The sequence below is a fragment of the Cibotium barometz genome, chromosome 40, assembly GCF_041138505.1.
Source record: "Cibotium barometz isolate CiBa-2024 chromosome 40, ASM4113850v1, whole genome shotgun sequence".
Taxonomy (NCBI): Eukaryota; Viridiplantae; Streptophyta; class Polypodiopsida; order Cyatheales; family Cibotiaceae; genus Cibotium; species Cibotium barometz.
Genome location: NC_141085.1, coordinates 219,119 through 236,182, shown reverse-complemented (window position 1 = coordinate 236,182; position 17,064 = coordinate 219,119). Strand labels below are relative to the sequence as shown.

Here is a 17,064-nt window from a genome sequence, read left to right as displayed (position 1 = left end):
AATAATATAGAAAAGAGTAGAACACATAAAAAATTACTCAATGATAAATCAAGTTAAGCTCTATGTTATTTGAATTTGTGATATGCAAAGTGGGAACATCATATGAGTAATAATATAAAAGTTATAGGCAATTTACTCACATTGAGTGTACCTGTCTAAACCTCCAATAGGGCATGTATACAATTTTGATTCCCAAAGAAAAGGGGATTTGCAATTATTGGATATTCGATCAGACTATAGTTTTAGGTGCCCAACTTTGCATATGATGTTTCATTAGAAGACCTTGAAGTGAAACTCCTTGGCTAACTAGGAGAGATTGGCTATTCTTCTTGAAAAAATGCTTGTTTTCAGGCTAAAGCCAAGGGCGCCCACTAAGTGAAACTAGAAAACCTCATCTTGCAAAACCACCCTATTACATCTGGATCCTGAAGCAACTGCAAATTCCTGTACAATGTCTAGAGTCAGTCTAACATTGTTGTTCTTTTTAGGAATAGCAAAGAGTCATCAGCAAAGCACTGTATAATCAATTGTTCACTATGTCTTAGCTTTGGCCGTGTGATGCTTCCATCTCTATCAGCATTTTCCAGGGGCACCACCAAAGGATGAGAAGCAATAGCAAACAACAGGGGAGCCAAAGGGCAACCTTGTCTAACAGAACTATTGATCTCAAACCCTCCCACCACTCTCCCATTCATTAACACATTGGAGTACCCTCCACAAGATAGAGTATAAATACAAGCTGCCATTTTAATCCCAAATCCAAGCCTCTCCATGATTCTTGCTACAAAAGACCAATGAATTCTATCATAGGCCTTTTCTAGGTCAAGTTGTAACATAATACATTTTTGTTGAGTTTTAAGGGCCACATCTCTTCCTAGCATAGCAGTAAAGATATTGTCATAGATTGACCTACCCTTGACAAAACCATGTTGCCTCTTAGACACAACCTCTTGGAGAACTGGAGTGATTCTGAGGGCAATCACCTCGGCCAAAATATTATAAATCACATTCAACAGAGTAATGGGTCTCCAATGTCCAAATCTACTACAAGCAGCTTGTTTCGGAATTAGCTTAACAAGACCTTCTTTAAAGTCCTTATCCATGCTGCCAGTATTAAAAGATTTCCTGTATATATCACCCACTCTATCCTTCAAAGAGGGCCATAAGGAGATGAACTCTATAGAAAGACCATCCCAGCCAGGGGATTTGTCTTTTCCCAGTTTCAAGAGTGCAACCCAAAACTCCTCCACCTCCGCATCTCTTTCTAACCATCTAGCCTTATCTGGATCCACACTTTGATTGATTAGCCCCAACAGCCTATCTTTAGCTTGAAATCTCCTTAGGGAGGAGTAGTCCTCCTTCAAGCTCAGGGTAGATCCCATAATTCTACCCACTTTCTAACCATAACATTCATGTCATTCAGAGGCTGCCCATCCTCATCCAAGATATTCCCCACCACCTCTCTACTATTCCCCCCTTTTGAAAAAAAGACTACTTTTTGGTTTCCTCTTATTATTAAAAAATTTCCATTTAGCTCGTTTCTCCTCCTCTCTAGCACATCTATCTTCCTCTTCCTTTAAGCCAGATTGAATTTAAAGTACAAGTTGGTTTCATCAGCACTAAGACCACCAGTTTGTCTTTTAATATGTAATCTCTCCGCCTGTGCAGCCCATTTCCTTCTTTCATTCCTTCTTTCCTTAGCTCTCAGTTTCCCTACAGCTCTAATAAATTAATCCCTTGCATTTCATTGGCAAAATGCCTCCATGCGCCCTCTGACCGATGCACCTCTCGTTTTTAGTTTTCTAATAGCATCCTCAGTGTATTCCACAAATAGAGCATCCTCGGGTAGAAGGTTGTTGACCCTCGGCTTCCTTGAGGGGTACTGGGAGAAATCAATATTATCCTCATCATTAACAGACGAACACCATTTCAAGGGCATATGATTAGAAAGAGCAAAGCTGTAATCAATAGAGACTCTCAGAGTGTGGGGAATCCATGAGGCTTGTTGGCTAGAAAAAACCCTGTCAATTTTGGAGGAGGAGGAAAGATATTGGATGCTAAAATACGTATGACCCGGGTTATCTCTCCAGTCCCTAAGATGCCAGCTATCTATCTAGCCCAGATCACTTCTTAATTCCACCCACTTGTCTTTCTCTTTGCCTACAAGAACAGTGCTTCCACCACATTTTTCCACTACCTTTTCAACCATATTGAAGTCTCCCAAGAGAATACAAGGGACCTGAATATTTAAACTAGCTATCCAATGCCACATCTCATATCTGATTTTATGATTATGATCCCCATACACATTAATAAGCCATATTCTTTCTCCCTTCACCAAAAAATCTACCACAAGAATCCTACCTTTAGAATGATTAGCTATTATGCTAGGTCTAAGATCATTTCTGACTATTGTCATCACCCCGCTATAACCCATATTTACACCTCCATACAAAATTGTCCAATCTCTTAATCTATCCTTCCTTTAAATCTTTCCAAAAGGATTATACTCTTGTATGGCCATAACTGAATAATCCCATAGCTTAACTAACCCCAAAAAGAGCAATTCTTTTTTTATCTTTTCTCCCTTTTACATTCCACGTGCATACTCAGATAGTTTATTCATGACAATGCAGTTTCTAGGACCATATCAACTTCCTCCTCAACCCTTGGTTCAACATTGGTAAGACAGTGGTAAGATGTTTTCAATGGTGACCAAATGTCTTGAGTTCAAATCCTCTTTTGCATATAACATCTTGCTCCAAATTTTTCTAAGTTCCAAACCCAAATTCTCCCTCATGATGTAAACTACGAAGTACACTATGATTTGCTGAGTGAACTATAAAGAAAACTACGCTCGTTTAGTAAACTACAAAGTAAACTATGATCGTTTAGTAAAATACAAAGTAAACTAAGATAGATTTTTTCACTTTACTTTGTAGATTACTCGACATAGTTTACTTGTTTGAGAGCCCAAAAAAAAAACGTAATTTATTTCATCCACTCCGACGACCCAAAAAAAGCGTTGCAATTTTGATCAATGCCGTCCATTGATCTCACCTGACAAGGGTCTTTAAAACCCCATGGTAGATAGTGCTGAGGCTAGCTGCCCAAGCTTCTCAATGGGTTTGAACCTACCCAACTACATTAGTTTCAAGTAACTATTCTCGCAACCCAAAAAAAAAAAAACTCATTGGCAACAAGGACTAGAAACATAAAACTCGAAGAGTCTCTCTGACGTACACACACATTCACCTATGCGCACGCGCACACATTCGGCTATACACGTATGTATACAGAATAATCTGAATAAACGAAGGTCAGAAAACCTTTTGGAAAACTCGCGCACGCGTACACATTCGGCTATACACACGTACGTATACAGAATAATTTACGTATACAGAATAATTTGATGGAAAAACTCAGAATTATCTAAATATATGGGGCATTTATAAGATTCAAGGCACGCTGCAAGTGCACTCACATCGTGGCGAGACTTTTCGAACTTTTTATCGGGGTTGCCAATGCTTACGATGAGCTAGGGGTGCTGGTTAACAGGGACTGCTGTAATTGTAGATGTCGATAGTGTTGTTGTTTGTAGATGCTGACGTTCCTGTTGAAGAAGGACGAGGTTTGCACAGGCAACCAGTCGAAGACGCTGCTGCACATGGCGGCATGTAAGCTCGTTGCTGTGTGTAGAGAAGCGCAGCCTATCAACTTCTTGCCAGTGTAGATTATCACGGATTTAGGAACTCCCAAACGTAGCAATCAGAGAGACACCTTCTCCTTTTCATTGTATGTGCAAAATGGAGGAGGAGAGAGAGAGAGAGAGATTCTATTTGCTCCAACTTTTTTCCATGACACATGGATCTCTCCAATTCTCGCCACCTGCACAGCTCCGTTTTTCAAGTTTTTTTTTCCCGCCTCTTTGCTGCTTGCCATTAAGAATACAACTCTTCGACCCATGAGAACCGACGGTACTTTGCCTTTTTCCCCTCATTTTTATAATTCACTCACTCGGCTTACCTTAATGATGGTGCTATATAGCTCAGCCATCATAGAACTAACCGTTATGACGTGGTAATTGGTGACCAGCTAGTTACATTCACCTCTAAGATTAGGCTTGATCCAAGTTTCTTAACAGTCTGAAGGCAACCCATCCTATCCATACTACTTGTTCATGCACACCTCTTGTCACATGGTGGACGCTTCAACCTTGATACATGGTGAGGTGGAAGAAGCGCGAGTTTTTTTTTTGAATTTCCTACGAAGCATGATACCACTATCAAATCCCCACCGGATCACCTCGTAGAACGCTTTTGGTACAAGGCTCGAAACCTGCAAACAAACCAAACAAACATGAAGGGGGTGCATGCCTGACTCACCTCCCAACCTTGATAGCCGTGGGCAAGCCCACAAGTCATGGTGGCTGTCTCGCGCGGGGGTCGAGTACTAGTATTGCTTAAATCATGTGTAGGCATATCCATTCCCATGCATGAATTCTTGTCCACTTAATCAATCTAAAGAAAGCTCTCATTGGCCCACCCAATGTCCGACTTAGTCTAGCACTGTGTCACATCCCCAGGCATGATTGCATCATGTGCATGCATATGGCAACCCTCTATTGTCATAAGTGGAGCATCACTATGCATGTAGAGATGTTTGGCATATTCAAGTATATGTTCCTTTATGAAATAATCCACATCATTATCTTATTTGGCATATTCAAGTATATGTTCCTCTATGAAATCCACATCATTATCTTATTTGCGCCCTAATAATTGTCTCCTTCCTTCTTGGGTTGTTTGGTGAATATGTCCACTTTCTACCATTCTAGATATATGCAAAAAGCATCTTTTGCTCGCACCTACTTTTGCACATTCACTTTTCTCCCTCAAGCCAAGGAAGGGAGTAGGGAAGGTAGACCCCTTGCAATTATTATTGCGGCTCTCCATGCAAACACCTAATGCCCACAAGGCATTTTTTTTGGCTAAATGTCTCTCTCAATTTTGATTCCTTAAAAGTTTCATAATCAACATAGCAAACCAATCATCACAAACCTTGTCATTTTAAAGTTTCGTAAAGATCATAGAAAATCAATCAATGATCACAAACCTTGTTGTTTTAATTTGATCATCCTAGTCAAAGACATATACTTTTGCTAAATCCTTTTCAAAAAATATAAGTAAAAATTTCCTTTGTGTCTTTGATATAAAACATGAATCTTTATTATTTTAAAAGATTCTATGAAGACATAACTATATACATTATTTTGATGAATGAAACAATCACAAAAGAGACATATCTTATGCTCATCGTAACTTGAACTCTATCATAGATTTTAAAATAGTTATAGCAAACAATATAGAATTTGGCATGTGAAGCCACTTTGTTAAGACTTAAAAAAGGATTACAATTATAAACTAGAGATCCCATGAATATTTAATGTAGCCAATCCAATTGACATGCTATCATACGTGTTAAGTGTCTCCCTAGCATTAACCCCTTTGGGCATGTTCTGGTCGATGTAAAAACCCATAATCAAGGTGAACAAATGCTCTTTCAATCTCTGGTAAACATTCAAGGTTATTTTGTAAGCTCTCACCAATATCATGTGCATCATTTAATGGCATCTCACCTGGCAAAACAATGTCCACCTCCGCAAAGTAATATCCTCCGAACTTGTAAGCTTTTATTGTATCAATATGTTTGATAGCTTTGTGATGATTCCAACACAAGTATGTTATTGTTTTGTAAAAAATGAGGTGGTGATGTCTCTCCTACTAGAGAAGATATATTTTCGAGCACAGTATGACTCCAGTTCCATATTGTGTATATTGCCAACTGCTCAAGCACAAATAATGATTGTTATAAATGGATAATTATGCATAAGCATAATCACGATTAATCTATTTTCACATGAAAAGTGCTCCTTTTACTTGCAAAGTGATTATTTTGCTGGAAAAAAGATAATATGACATTTCTAATGTATAAGAAATAACTTTATCATTTTATTTCCATAATGATTATCGTTCTAATAAGTTGATGTTTGCAATAATGGTGGTGATAATAGAAGAAATGACATGATAAAACTGTAAGAATAATAGTACTATGAAATGATACTCGATAGAAGAGTATTATTAATCATGATGCAACAATGGCGAGAATAAGTGTGGCAACTAGGATAGTGATGTGATTTGGTGATTTTGCTTACACCTATGATATAATTTAATCATATTCTTTTACCACATTCCAATCTGATTTTCTCAACTCTGAGTATAAGGCTTCGACTGAACTTGGAAGGTAAAATGGAAAGCTGGAACCTGGAGAAAGAGATGGAAGCTCATATGGGAGTCCAATTTGCCCTTGAAGTTTTAGGCCTTTTTGTGAAAAGTATGTCTAGTGGCTTTACTAGTAGGTTCCAAGCTTATACAAAGGAATTTTACTTCAGGTTGCTATCCAAGGTGTAGGACAACCTTGGAAGATGGGAGACATCTCTTCTGGGGGTGCCCAGCCATCAGGGGATTTTGGGTGAAGATAGAGAAATGGGTGGCTAGATCTTTGGGGGTTCAGGGATTGTGGGGGGATTGGGTTTTGGGAAAGGGGATAGAACCTAATGAGATTACTAACTGCTTATTAGGAGATCTAGATTTCTAGAAATAACTTAATATTTTATAGGGGTAGGGAAACTGGGTTGAATAGCATTGAAGTGATGTATAAGTGTGTTTATCTCTGTAAATCTGTATATTATGCTAACCAATTGAATGATGCTAGTACACTTCAGGCAATTCATTCTCTATGCAATGGAATCAGATGATTTGCTCTCTACAGAGCAGACCTTGGCACATACTAGGAAGCCCTAACCAAAAGTTTGTATGCATGAATTCATTATCAAGGAGGTAAATACCAGGCTGCCGAAATTTGGACCCAAGACCAAGAGGTGGTACCTAAAGGTGAAGCACCTTGTATATACGTTTGTGGCATTCATAGAAAATCCAGTGGACACTAGACCTATGGTGAACTGAATTCTAATGAGCGGAAATTGGAGCAGATAGGGGCCTTAGGGAAGTGATAAAAGGCTAAACATTTTGGGAATAAGGAGTTAGCCCAGGTGGGCTGCCTAATATTGTAAGTAAGAAGCTGGATGTAATTAGTGGCAACACCTAATATATATTAAATAATAATAATCATATTCTTAAAATGGGTAGTCGTACTTGAGTAATGTTACAAATTCTTGCTGTGTCTATATTTTTGTTATTGTTGATAATCATGTATGGTATAACAAAAGAATTAGTCTTATTTATTATGACATCAACCGTATTAGCAATACTTAATAGCCTTAGCAGTGTCAAAAATATTAGTGGTTGCTATAAGTACCACTTATAAGAATAATCACATATGTATAACTACTACTAAGGGTAGCTTTAAGTTACAAGCCTAAACAAAACTTGAACTTATAAGATTTTTTTTTTGGTTTAATGTGATTTTGAGTATGTAGTAACATACCACTATGGGACCAACAGGATCTATCCACCAGTAAAATTTTGCTGCCAATATTGCAGCTAATAGTCCAATTATATTTGTGATTACGTCAAATAAATGATCTTTTACATAAGCTTGCACAATGTCATTCTTCAAGGTTTTACATAGTAGCATAAGGTTGAACTTTAGAAAAGTAACAAAAAGCATCACTCCAATCACCCAAAATTTGTTTATGCCTTGTAATGCCAATTGACTACTCTGTTAAAAAAATGATGCCATATAAAGAGGTGAGAATTCTCTATTTTGTAAATATAGTAGATATATTTAAAAATCAAATTAAACATCATAAACTTTCTCATCGAAAAATCACACTTATATTCAAACATGTATTGTTAGGTAAAGAAAGTGTTTTCCAAAAGGTTTTCCACGCTTTAACTTTACATCATCTAAAATTTGCAAGAAAATATGTAATCATGGCTCACCCACACAAGTAGTCAACTTTTAATAGCACGCTCATAAGCATATGGGTGAAATGAAAAAAGTTTATGAGACAGTTTTCTGCATATATGTAGGATTCTTATCGTATCTCTAATTTACAAAAAAAGGAGGTTATTAATTTACATTATAAAACTCTTAAATACTATTAAAGTTTCTCCTTGTTTAGGTAATTGTTTATCCAAAATGAGTTAACAATACAAATTTTGCTTACATTGATAAGCCTACAATATGAATCAACTTATCTTAGTTCTGACAATGTTTTTTGTTGGATGGCTTTAGACAAGGTGGTGAGATGGTGCCCTTGGGTGATGATCTACCATGTTTTTCTTGGATGAGTTAGATGAGGTGGTGCCCTTGGGTCATGTTTTTCTCTTGGATGGGTTAGATGAGGTGGTGTCCTTGAATGGTGGTCTACATAATCCTAGTTCACCTATATGAAAGTATACATATTTTTATTACAACTATATTATCACAAATCTAAAATAATTGTGCTTTCTAGTAGGTATGAAACCATGTCGTCTTAAGACAAACATCATGGCTTTTTAAAAGCATAAGTACTATCTTTGATGATAATATGTATATGTAACACACACACACACACACACACACACACACATGCATACACACACATTTTTTTAAGTTTTACAAAATACTCAAAGGGTTTATGAGATCAAGCCATGTACTAGTGTGTTAGTGTGCCATGATTAGGATAACAGTTAGAATGTGGAAATATGGAAAACGAATGCTAGACAAAAAATCGTTTATATCTATGTGATCTCGACAAATACAAATGACAATAATTTATGAGAGAGAGAGAGAGAGAGAGAGAGAGAGAGAGAGAGAGAGAGAGAGAGAGAGAGATGTGCATAGTAGAGGCTAAAATCTGGTATATATTTAGCACTAGCTCTTCAATCACTAACCATTTAAACTTTAGACATCAAGTTCCTTAAATATGACAGACTAGCTATATGAAATTGATGAGAGAATGAGAGATTTTAGTTAAAATAAAAATTTAGGCATACCTTGATAGTGCTATCATAGAAAAAGAAAATGTTTAATGCTTTAACTTATACTTGTAAGAATATCACATGATTTACAAACATTCTTAGCCTGAGGTTACAGACTTAAAAGTTCATTTTAAAATAAAAAATCCATGGAATCATCTATCAAAAGCATACTATTCAATAAAGAGTATCTAATCATGAGGAGCATGGGCATTACAAGAAATAATAAAAGTTGATAGCAAGTTGATAAGCAAGTACAATCAAATAAATAATGGATGATTTTACAAATGACCAAAGAAGTAAAAGCCTCACCACAATAGAAAATGAGATAAGAACAAAACTTACTTACTTTTATCAATCCAAATTCTACATATTTAAGCTGCTTACATATAATATTTTTTTTTATTTCTACAAGTGGTGCAACGTACAAGGGGTTGAAACAAGAAGGAAAGTTCAAATGTAACCTGAGATATAAGTTGCCTCGTAGACGAGGGGACCAAGGATATCTAGACTCAAGAGATTTTTCTACAAAATAAGCTTCTTAAATGTTATTATGTAACACACTGAAGTCTAATAAGCGAACAAAGACTCATGGCAATCTACATACCGGTGTAAGGGACTCATTCACACTGTGTAGATCTTGGTGCTGAAGATCTTCGCACACATGATCATTATTCTGAAGTGAATCATCATCTTTCGTTGGCCTAGTTTTCCGTTTCTAAATTATGGGAAAACATTGTTAACGGTATAAACATAAATGGCCAAAAAATCACTCACATGTTTCTCATAGCCCCCAACAATTCTTTGCTGAATCGCTTGAAGCCGTTGATCATTGGATGCCATGTCACGGGACCTTTTTTGTACTTCTTGAAGAAATAATTTAAAGCTCACAAAATACATCAAAAATTGAAACAAAGACTTGAAGTAAATTGAAATCAAATAACATAGCATAACATAAGGAAAAGGAAATAGAATAACATCACCATCAAGACAAGATTGGGTGCAATCTCCCCCTCCCATGCCGTGTAGCTCCACTTCCATGACATGAGTATTTAGAGAAATTTTATTCATCAAAATAGCCCAAGGAGCTAATAATAGATGTGCGTACAAATTGGGCTTGCTTTTTCCACTTTTGGGTATTGCTTTACATATTATTAACCATATGAAGTCTCCTAAGGTTTGTACATATAAAACCTTTGCCCAAATATAATTGCTAATGGGCTTTGTTACATAAAATAACTTTGTGCACATTTGCACATATAATAATCTTGTGCACATTTGCACATTCCATTAAGTTGAATCGTGCACAAATTAAATTAAGCATATTTTTCTATGATTATTAATTCATCAAAAATATGATAAAATATATATCTGTAACAGTCCTCCCATTTGAGGAAGCAACTATCCTCAGTTGTGTAAGAAAAATTATACTCGTAGGTATTGATGTCATAACTTACAAGGTAAACTCAGAGGTCCGAACATGGTCAGAGGCACAAAGGCATGGCTTAGAGGTTCTTATGGACATGGAATACAAACAAGAAAACTCGTGCGACACCTAAATTGATGATCGTGACACTGATCATCAAATAAAAAATAATATGCATACAAAGTCTAATACATGATTCACAAAAAAAAAATGATCATCATCTTCACACCACCCCTTAATCCACCAGCCATATGACACCTCAATCGGTACCCTCGTATAGTGTGACACCTCAATCGGTACCCTCACACAACATCTCATGCAGTGCAATACCTCAATCGGTAGCCTCGCACTTCTCCTTGGCTATACTTATAGACACTATCCATGTTAGTTAAACAATTAATTGAACACGTCAATTAATCCCAACGTCGTCTTGAGATATAGACAACTCATATGTAGAAACCTTAGGAGACTTCATATGGTTAATAATATGTAAAGCAATATCCAAAAGTAGGATAAGCAAGCCCAATTTGTATGCACATCTATTATTAGCTCCTTGGGCTATTTTGATGATTAAAATTTCACTAAATACTCATGTCGTGGAAGTGGAGCTACACGGCATGGGGGGGAGGGGAGATTGCACCCAATCTTGTCTTGATGGTGATGTTATTCCTTTCCCTTTCCTTATGTTATGCTATGTTATTTGATTTCAATTTAATTCAAGTCTTTGTTTCAAATTTTGATATATTTTGTGAGTTTTAAATTATTTCTAAAAGAAGTAAAAAAAGGGTCCCGTGACATGCCATGTACGCTCTCATGGCCTTATTGACGAAGTCGTCAATAAAGTTTTCTTGGGAGTCAATTCCATGTGATTCCACCATGCTCTCCCATTCACATTCGGCCTTCAATCTTTGCAATTTTTAAAATTTTTCCCTACCGTTCTCTAGCTTCTGGTTTGCATCATGGAAGCGTACTTGAGTTTGCTTTACAAATTGGAGACTAGGAGCACGATGACCGCCCCTATTCTTTTAGGTCGGCCAATCTTTCACAAGGGGATCTCAATGGAGATATTGTGAGCATCCTTTAAATGATCCATCATATTGCGGAAGCTCGACATTGTCGAACTACTTCTCCATTGGCTAATGTAATGGTCACATAAGGGTCTGGAGAAGATCCCATGAGGAGCCCAGCTTTTAGGTAGAACTATGTGAGAGAGTAAGGGAGGAAGGGAAAACTCGGCCAAGCCTCACCGGTTGGGATTAGAAGAAGGGAGTAGAAGAACTCCTGGGAATTTCCCATGAAATTGTTTTTATGAATAAACTAACACACTCTTTGGAATATTGAATTTTTTAGTAAACAAAGTGCATAGTCAAAATGAACTAGCTTTGCAACCATAGAACCATACAAGAAGTAGGCTTTTCAACCATAGAATCATGCACAAACTTTGTTTAGTTTCCTTTAGAATCATCAATTATGCAGCATACACCATACAGAGAACACAACAATTTCCTTTAGGATCATCATTAATTGTTTACTTAGAACACAACAATTTCCTTTTGGATCATCGTTAATTGTTTACTAAGAACACAACAAGAGAAAATGCAAAACGTCAAGGAATAAAATGACCAAATAGTTAACAAGTTTAAAACCTGTGATAAATGTGCGGGAGGATTGAATGTCCAAAGAACCACACCAGCTGAAGTATGTGGCCGCCCAATGATTGTGAGAACCACGCCAACTTGCCACTGACTATTGATCTCAGCTTACAGTCATGCATGAGGGGAAAACTAATTAGCGAGGTTGCTGGCAGGCTCCATAGGAAAACAAGCGCTCGCTTGGGAGGTAAACTAATCGTGGTCGTCTACTGGAGGCGAGCCTATAAAGTAAACGCATGAGGTTGCTTGCAGTCCAGGGGCTGTAGAAGCTGGGTGCAAGATGAATGCAACAGCTGCCAGACTAGGGGTGAGTAAAGTGGTAGCGAACCTGGGCGCAAGATGAATGCAGCAACTGTCGGACTACTGGGAATACGTCTTGAGTGAGAATCGTGAGTCCAGGTGGGAGTGTAAACTAGGGGTGAGTAAACTGGTAGGGCGCAAGATGAATGCAGCAGCTGCCGAACTACTGGGAATACATACAAAGTGAGAATCGTGAGTCTTTGAGGGAGGCAAAATTGCTCTGGACGCCCAGTAAACTAGGAACAAGCTTAGTAAGCTAGGAACAAGCTGGCAGCTGAAGTAAACTAGGGTCACGCGCAAACTGCTGCAAACGGCGCTGTAATCAAATCGTGGCCTGCTGGCAAACGGCGATGCATTCATCTTGCACGTATGCCATCAAAACTGACAGCCACAACGTGCAGGTTGACCAGGAGCATGTTCAGTTTCTGGCAAATCGGCATCTTTTTTCGTCAACTGGCGACCCATGTCCCGGTGGCGGTCGATCTTCTCCATCGCTCCTCAGCCGCAGATTTCATCTGACTGGGGTCTTAAAGACCCCATCCCATGGCTCTTAGTCCTGAGGCTCTTTCAGGGGCAAGTGCACGGACTTGCAGAAGACCTATCGAAATCGAGATCATCAGTCGTATATCGTGCAGAATGAACGTCTTCATAGAGGAAAATTCCTCATTGTCCATAAGGCGGCAACCTTAGGAAATACCCCTTTTGATATTTAGTACATAACATATTCAGGCTAGTTGATGTATAGGGCCTGAATAATTAATGTATAGGAGAAGCGAAGGTTTAGACGTTTGCTTCTGGGGGCCTAAACCTTCACTTCTCACGGCCGCCATCTGTCTCCCTCTCTCAGAGGGGTGCCCCTGTTTCCCGACGCCGCCATCTCTCCCACACTCTCTCATACACGGCTGTCTACCTCACCCGCCCTCTCTTCGCGCTCAACTATGTCAAGGTCCCCTAGCATCTCACGCACTCTCTGATTCCTTGTCTCTGAAGGGTGCTCGTCTATCTGAGGCATGCCGTCTCTCCCTCCACGCTCATTTCCCCTTTCCCAAGGTCTGCAGGCATCGACACTCTCTCCCTATCTTACACCTTTTGTAACATTCTAGAAAATTCGACAGGCCCTCACTGCCATACGTCAAATCGATATTCAATGTAGTTTTCCTAAGGTTCAATCAAACCCCATATTTACTAAGGTTCAAGTAATTTTCCAAGGTTCTCTTCTCTGAAGTAATTAATTAATGCTAAGGAGAATTTGGTACCCATATTTATATTGTGAACTGATCTATACCTACCTATCTATCTACTAGTGGTATGACCTGTCTTCGACATGAAATATATATTCTTACATGCATAAAAACACTTACATGCCTACATTGTAATTACATAGATATACAAACATTATTTAAGTAAATTGAATGAGACACTATATAAGTAGAATACTTGTTTTCCTTTGCCAACTACTCACAAACTTATCAACACTTGAGCAACAACAACCTCTACAACAAAATTTATACTCAATAATCACATATTTGTTCCATCTCTGTCACTAATTCTCATTACTTGAATAAATCATCCTAAAAAAAGTGTAGCCAAAAAATTATTCATAACCAAAATATCCTTCCTCATAAGCCACATTAAAATGCCAATAGTGTCAAGTTCTTAAATAGCACAAAACACTCCATAGAGCTCCATCATTATTGACCTAAACGTAAATAAATTTATAAGTCATATACATATTACTCTTTACTTTTGTTCGTCTCATTAAGAGAAGTGTGGTGGCAAACCAAGCGGATGCCTTCCTCTTGGAGGTGTGTAATCATCACGTGGACCTACCCAACCAATATTTCAAAAAAATTTAATGTTAATGATTGTAAGACTTTAATGTTTAGGATGGAAAAATTTACAGAAATTTAAACCTTACTGCGAGCTAAGGGAGGTGTATGTATAGGCAATGTGATAGGCCTATAAATCTTGAATCCAAAGGCACTATATTGTCCAGAGCCCATACACTGAAGACCTATGTTTACAGGCCCTCAGTAGTCCCCATAAACATGACAGTAACATGGAGGTGATTTGCGGGTCCAAATTGTAGAGTCCAAGGATGCCAAATTTTTTTGTCCAAAGGTCTCGTCCATACAACCCTAGCAACAAACTTGGTTCAAAAGAATAAAGATAATCCCTGTTCCAAAAATAAATCATTCAGAAAAATATACAAAAAAATTGCTGACATATACCACAAAATAAATCTGTAGAATGTAAGTTTCCATACCGTAAAACACCCTTTCCACATAGGAGGATCTATAATATATAAACAACAAGGATTATTAGCTTTTAGAAAACATTGAAAATCATATTGTAGTAAATAATGTGAAAGAATGATTAATTGGATTAATTAATACTTTGGATCTATTGTCCCTCGCCAAATATAAATGTAAACGTTCTCCTTGTCGATGACACCCTTAGTGTTCATTAAATAGAAACCCTCCTAGAATTCTCTCATATGGCAATCAACACATAGAAAACTCTCTCTCTCTCTCTCTCTCTCTCTCTCTCTCTCTCTCTCTCTCTCTCTCTCTCTCTCTAAGTTCATAAGTAAGTGCATATATATATATATATATATATCACTTTACTTCTTTTTATCAGAGTTGCTTGCCCATGCTAAGAACGAGGATCTATAATATGAACAATAAAGATTAATTAGAGGATAGCAAACAATGAGAACTATAATTACTGATTAAGATAATCGTCACTACCCGGGATATCTTGCCTGTCACCAAATATAAAGGTAAATGTTCTCCTTGTTAATGACATTCTAAGTAATATCACTCACCATTAAAAGGAAAACCTTCTAAACTTCTCTTACATTTCAACCAACATGTAGAACTCTGTGTGTGTGTGTGTGTGTGTGTGTGTGTGTGTGTGTGTGTGTGTGTGTGTGTGTGTGTGCTTGAAAGAGACTATTTGAAAAAGCACTTTAATTTGAGTAAAAAGTAAATCTCCTTCAAATCGATAGGTAAACATCTATATTTTAAATAAAGTTATGTCTCGTATTAGAAGAAAAAAACTAAAGACATCAAAGAAGAAGATCATTTAGTTTTGTAGGAGAGGCATTGCCCTTAGAGCAATTGTTCTACTACCAAACAGTTTGCGTGGGGATAATAAACCCCTTTCAAATCTTTTTGATGAAGAACCTTGTTGATGTTCTGGACTTGTTGCACAATTCACAAACATCACATCATGCATTAAAAATATTAACATAAATTCATTGAGTATCAAAATATTTTCACTTTCATAGGGACGAAATACTAATATACCTTTTTTTTGTTATTATTCATTCTAGGTAATGGTCGTGGGCCTAAAAATGTATATCTAATGTCATGATGTACTCCACGTCCAACCACTTGCCATCCGTCGATTGACCCAACAAGTAGGTTACATGAAATTGAAATTGCAGTTGATGTCTACGTGTCCTCATAGCATTGACCATGTAATAGCTATGGCAAGTAAATTGACACTCTTCATTATTGTCTATAATCTCAAAGAGAACCATTGCAAATATGCAATCATTTGGAATCCATCTGTAAATACAAACTTCAATATCTTCCATCATAAAATTATGCATGCCTTCTTGTACAATAACCATACTTTTTAACTTACCCAACCCCGATAGCAATTTCAAGAACCTCAGCTAATAGCTGAGCGGAAATAGGGCTCTCCATATTTGAGGATCTATATGGGCTCTAGTTTTAGCTTGAGATGGGCTATTAAACCAAAATTAAGAACAATGAATACATTTGAAAAATGTTGCCAAAAATAGTAGTGTCAATGTCAGTGATGAAGCTAAAGAAATTGGTCATCCTTCTCCTAATGAATATTGTCTCATATAACATGATAATGAATAAGTCTAGGTCAAAACAAATCTTAAATCACTTTTGAAAGAAGAACAACGTACTCAAGGATCATATTGAATGTACTTGTGATATCTTTTCAATCATTTACCTTGGATTTACTTACTTCAACAACATATGTTGATTCCACATATAAAGATCTCGATGAGTTGTCCAAATAAATTGCAAGCAAAGGTGTCAATATCATATTCACTACCTTTTGGGAACATATGTTATCTATCCAAAACCTCTTTATACACAACATTGATTGTATAGACTCCATCCAAAGTTGCATTGCTACTTTCGTTGTCCACATTATCTCTCACATACACTTTCACTACATCTGATGATCTAACATGTGACATAGCAACATATAATTGTCCATGCATAAAAATGTGAGTAGCCAAGTAAAGCCCCAAGATACCCAATGTCTATCCTTGAGACTTATATATAGTCATACCGAATGCTGGCCTCACTAGAAATTGTCATCTCCTCATATCAAAAGGAATCTGAAGCATAGTTGGTAAGAATGTTATCCTTGGGATAAAGACCCTATCACCAATGTGAGTGCCCGTGATAATTTATGCTTCTATCACTTTTGTGTGAAATTGCTTGCATATTAGCCTGGTCCCATTACACACTCCTCATCGGGGATCCAAATTGCACGGCAAGATAATAGGGGCATTTATCTTCAAAAGAGAGTGACGGGGAGGATAACCACCACCCAAATTTAAATTATTTAGGTACTCAACTATATACAAAAGACTTTTATGTGTAGAAGAAGCCATTGAATCATCACTAAGGTACTCCCTTTCTTG

The 17,064-nt window shown here is 37.3% G+C and overlaps 1 pseudogene; it reads right to left on the bottom strand.

Moving 5' to 3' along the window:
- Positions 1 to 5,498: 5,498 nt before the first annotated feature.
- On the bottom strand, positions 5,499 to 13,374 carry LOC147615071 (metal tolerance protein 5-like; annotated as a pseudogene).
- Positions 13,375 to 17,064: the final 3,690 nt, after the last annotated feature.